Below are 6,028 nucleotides of genomic sequence, written 5' to 3'. Positions count from 1 at the left end.
AGCCTTGACCATGACTGCTGAGCATAGGAGTAGTGTGTATATTTTCTTTAAATTGGATTATAAAATCTCCAGACGTGAGGTTCGTAGATCCCAAGAAGGACTCGAGAGTGTATACTCCAGACAATCTCGTATGTGAGTCATTTCTATTGTGTCGGCGATCTTCTCGCACATCCCGTACCACGTTGAAGTCCCCTGCTACCAATACCTGTCCCATTTCCTCCTGGAGAATTTCCTTCTCCAGCTCTCCAAAGAAGGTCACCTGGGTAGAGTTAGGCCCGTATACAGTGTATATAGTAATCTGTCCTGCTTCTGAATCTAGTTTCACCTTTAATAGTCGTCCCCTTTTCATCCTGAACAACCCTAATGGTCTCGTGACGCATGTGCCTATGGACCAGCATCAAGACTCCTGCCCTTCTACTGTCCGAGGAAGAGCCTAGCACTAAACCCCCCCCCCCCCCCCCAAAGCCGTTTCATGCGCCAGAAATCAGCATGCTCCAGGTGCGTCTCTTGCAATAACGCAATATCCACATTTAATCTCTTGAGGTGTCGGAGAATCATTATTATTTTTTGTGGGGATCTCAAGCCTTTCACGTTCCATGTCACTATTTTCATGTTCTACTTTTGGTATGTGTTATAGAGAGATCCACTTGAGCACACCCCTCCATTCACTAGTATCACATCCATGGAGCTTAGCAAAATGCATCAATGCCCTGACTCCCCAGTCTAGGGTTTGGCAACCAGCCTTTCAATCGTATAAACTTCACTTTTTTGGCACCTATCTGGCTAGAGTTGCTGGCGTCTCTATTTCCAGCATACCACCTTATTCTCATTGTAACTTTCTATCTATATATGCTCACTTGAGCTCAGGGAGTTTTTAAACAAATGCTCGACTAAGCCCCCCTCCACCTCTTAACATTTTACACAACTTGTATATCTCACCAACTTGCGTTGCATGGCAAATCAAGTACTTTTCATATATGTCTTTATAGTGCTCTTGTAGCTGTGATTTTGCGACCTTTCATGTAAGTCCCCAGATCCTTTTTCCTCAGTCCCATTCCGGACTTGATTCTCGATGCGGTTTCTACGGGATAGTCCCTGGTGATGGCTACCTCTCGATGAAACGTTCCCTCTGGCTATTGTCTCCTCCTCTTTGCCTCCACCAGTAGATTCTCCCTCTATAGCTGCCTCTGCATTCTTAGGTGATAGGTAGGTATCCATGATGCCTCCTTGTCTAAAGACTTTCAAGACCGCAGGATATATCAATGCAAATTTTATTTTCCTCTGTACTAGATGTGTACATACTGAGGAGAAAGATCGTCTTTTCCTGGCCACTTCCGCTGAGTGGTCCCCAAAAAGGAGAATGTCCCCTTACTTTAAGCTGTTGGGTTGCGCAGATGTATTTAATCAAGAGGTATTCTTTCTCTACATAGTTGATGTACCGTACAATGGTGGACTTTGGTCCCAGTGTGGCTGCTTCTGCCTGTGTATCTTTTAAACGTTAGTGGGCCTTGAATTCCAAGAGCATGGGGCAGTTCCACTACACATATTTGGGTGAGCTGACTTGGGAGTATCGATTCCAGTAGACCCACAATCCTAAGATTATTCCTTCTTGAATGCTTTTCCAAGTCTTCCATTTTATCTCTTAGGGCAGGGCTGGCCAACCTGCGGCTCTCCAGCTGTTGCAAAACTACAACTCCCAGCAGGCCTAGACTGCTTACAGCTATCAGCCTACAGCAGGGCATGGTGGGAATTGTAGTTTTACAACAGCTGGAGAGCCGCAGGTTGGCCATCCCTGTCTTAGGGCTTGGTTTGTTCTAAGCGTGTCTCTGACTTTGGTCTGTGCCCTCTCCAGCTCATCTTCTATCAGACCGACTCTTTGCTGCAGCTCTTGTATTTGCACTGAGTGTTGCGCTACATCATTTTGTAGTTGTTTCATGGAGGAGGCAACCATTGCCTCCAACGTGACTTTTATGTCAGGAGTAAGCAGATTTGCCACTGTTATTGCAGGTTCTTTGCATGGTATATCAAGTCCCTGTATTTGCGGAGAGACCTCAGTCTCCGCCTCCTGTTGGCCATCTTGCCTTGCTGATAGTTGCAGTTCTCTCGCTGTGGAAGAGGAGACTCAGTTAGCGGGGAGCCGCTGCGCACAATGAATTTTTCATTTAGTGTCCACGCTACCGCGGGTAGCGTTTTTTGGGTGTTGTTTCCCCAGTCCACGGCTTTTTCCCCTAGATATTTGCCTGAGTTCACGGAGCTCCTTATTTGCACGTCCTCACATGTGCGCGCCGGAACGGGAAGTCCTGCGTTGTGTTTTCCACACGGGTGCAATGCGTTTGGTGTGTTTTTCACACACGTGATAAAAAACTGAAGGTTTACAAACAACATATCTTAGCAACCATAAGTGAAAAACGCATTGCATCCGTAATTGCTTCCAGTTGTAATGTGTTTTTCACTGAAGCCCCATTCACTTCTATGGGGCCAGGGCTGCATGAAAAACGCAGAATATAAAACATGCTGCGTTTTTCATGCAACGCAGAACTGATGCGTGAATAAAAACGCTCATGTACACAGACCCATTGAAATGAATGGGTCAGGATTCAGTGCGGGTGCTATGCGTTCACGTCACGCATTGCACCCGCGCGGAAAACTCACTCGTGTGAAAGGCGCCTTAGGGTATGTGTACACATCAGATTTTGCAGAAGCAAAGGCAGAAACTACAGCGTTTTTTCACTTTCAATGCTGCGGACCACTTGCGATTTTGCCCCAATGAATGTACCTAAACTGTGTATGGACACCCACTGTGGAATCCAGCGGCATCTGTCCTGTTACCGCACCAAGAAGGGACATGACTTTGTTTCTTTTTGGCATGATCACAATTTTAAACTGCCAGCTACGGCCACTGATGGCCAAAAGATGGGAGACGGACACCAGAATTTTGGTGCAGAATCCCTGCAAAAATTCCACCAGCAAAAGATGCTGTGTGACTATACCCTTGTCACAGCGTCTTTCAGGAGAAAGCGCTTGAAGCAGTTGAAGGATGGAACTGAGCATGTGTGACCACCTCAGCAATGTTACTGAGGTAGACAGGGGAATAGGGAAAAGAGCCACCAGCAGGTGGCACTATACAGATTTAATTGAACAATTTATATTACATTTTTAGCTACATGCTTTCGCAAAAATATTCAGATCCAGGTGCTGCTTTGAAAAATATTTTTTGTAGGACAACCCCTTTAAGGTGTAGCTCATATGCTAGAGTTGCTATTCTTCAGTTAAGGGGGATACTGATAATTCTCTCAGCAACTCCACTCCTATATTGACTGGAGCACCTACTCTGAAAACAGCCCCCGCTAGCCAAATATCAACCCTCACCGTAGTCTTTCTATAAATTTCTCATAGCCTTAGGCCTCTTTCACACGGGCGTTACGGGAACACCCGTGATTTTTCCGCACGAGTGCAAAACATTGTAATGCGTTTTGCACTCGCGTGAGAAAAATCGTGCATGTTTGGTACCCAAACCCGAACTTCTTCACAGAAGTTCGGGCTTGGGATCGGTGTTCTGTAGATTGTATTATTTCCCCTTATAACATAGTTATAAGGGAAAATAATTCTGAATACAGAATGCATAGTACAATAGCGCTGGAGGGGTTAAAAAAATAATACATTTTTTTTTAACTCACCTTAGTCCACTTGATCGCGATGCCCGGCATCTCCTTCTGTCTCCTTTACTGAACAGGACCTGTGGTGACGTCACTCCGGTCATCACATGATCCATCACCATAGTAAAAGATCATGTGATGACCGGAGTGACGTCACCACAGGTCCTTGACCTGTAATGAATGCTCACCACAGGTCCTGTTCAGTAAAGGAGACAGAAGGAGATGCCGGGCATCGCGATCAAGTGGACTAAGGTGAGTTAAATTATTTTTGATTTTTTTTTAACCCCTCCAGCGCTATTTTACTATGCATTCTGTATTCAGAATGCTATTATTTTCCCTTATAACCATGTTATAAGGGAAAATAATAATGATCGGGTCCCCATCCCGATCGTCTCCTAGCAACCGTGCGTGAAAATCGCACCGCATCCGCACTTGCTTGCGATTTTTCACGCAACCCCATTCACTTCTATGGTGCCTGCGTCGTGTGAAAAACGCAGAATATACAGCATGCTGCGATTTTCACGCAACGCACAAGTGATGCGTTAAAATCACCGCTCATGTGAACAGCCCCATAGAAATGAATGGGTCGATATTCAGTGCGGGTGCAATGCGTTCAACTCACGCATCGCATCCGTGCGGAATACTCGCCCGTGTGAAAGGGGCCTTATTGTGTTTGTGCTCATAGCATGGAAACGTGGCCTATACATTGAAAATTTGTGAACCCTTCAGAATTCTATATAACTGCAGAAATTTGACCTAAAACTAAATCAGATTTTTACACGAGTCCTAAAAGTACATAAAGATAACCAAATCAGATAAATGAGTCAAAATATTAGACTTGGTCATTTATTTATTGAGGAAAAATGATCCAATATCATGACTGGGAGTGACAAAACTATTTGAACCTTTGCTTTCAGTATCTGGTGTGACCCCCCAACTAAATGTTTCTGGTAATTGTTAATGAGTCCTGCACATTGGCTTGGAGGAATATTAGTCCTTTCCTCCATACAAAACTGGCTTCAACTCTCAAGGATAGTGGGTTTTCTACCATGAACTGCTCGCATCAGGTTCTCCCACAACATTTCTACTGGTAGAAAGGTCAAGACTTTCACTTGGCTATTCCCAAACTTTAATAGTCTTAAACCATTATATCAGTAGTATAATTCACAGCTACTGGGCTTGTATTTTCTCTTCAAGACGTTTCATTAGTCATCCAACTGGCTTTGTAAATAAGGGCTCATACACAGAAACGTATTTTCTTTCCATGTCTGTTCCGTTTTTTTTTTTTTGCAAATGGGTCCGCAAAAAAAAATGGAAGTTCATTGAACAGAATTAATTGTTCCATCAATGATGGCAAACCATCCTGGTCCAGATGCAGAAATATAGTAAATTTCACAAACTTTCAAGCACCACTGTATATACATTACCTAGGCATTTTATAGAATGTCTGCATTTCACACTTTCCTTGTAAAAAAATAAAAAAAAAAATCTCTAGATTCCGTATCTATAACTTCCAAGCCAGGCTATTATGATGAACGGAATCAAATACCCTTTTTTACAATCCAAATATATCATATCAGTAGAATACACAACATTCAGATTTGAACTTTCCTCCTTCTGTTCGTAAGGCAACCTAGTTTTCACGCTCCTGCTGATTCCCTTAGATTTTTTCCTGCTGTGTAATTTTACATATTCCTTAGTATAAATACATCAGAAGTCAGGCATACAGATTTGTATTGTGTCACAATGTTACCAATACCTTTGTAAGTATCAAAGAATACTTTTAATGAGACTGTAAAATAAGAATCACAAATATTACCGCTGCAGTAGGCGGCTTTATACAGAGTTGTTCCTTAGTTATTTTACTCCCTATAATGATGGTTGACGTGATAAAGAATATGTGCATATGAAACAAAAGAGCCTCTGTGCCAGCCGTTCAAAGAACTCAGAAAGTAGATATTAGGCATCTTAACGTCAGAGAGAATCTGAAACCGCTAGCGGTAAAGAAAAAACATGTCAAGTTGAAAGAAAGACTCCCTTCCCCTTGCTTTTTCCCTATTCTAGTTTTAAATTTTATAATTTAAATTTAATTTATTTTCCACCAAGTTTATTTAGGTGATTACATTGTACCAATACAGGGGTTTACGGTTTATAGAAATCCTTAGGATAGTTTATCAATATCAGATCAGTGGGGGTGTGACACCCATCACCCGCAGCGACCATCCCTTCACACTTGGATGGTAGCTGAGCTGCAGTAATCCAGTAAGTTCTTGTGCCGGTGGGTGCTGTGAACAGCTGGTCGGTGGAGGTACCAGGTGTCGGACCCCTCAGATCTGATATTTATGAACTATCCTAAGCATAAGTTACCAATA

The sequence above is a fragment of the Bufo bufo genome, chromosome 5 (genome assembly GCF_905171765.1).
Source record: "Bufo bufo chromosome 5, aBufBuf1.1, whole genome shotgun sequence".
NCBI classification, from domain to species: domain Eukaryota; kingdom Metazoa; phylum Chordata; class Amphibia; order Anura; family Bufonidae; genus Bufo; species Bufo bufo.
Note: the sequence above shows the minus strand (reverse complement) of the source record.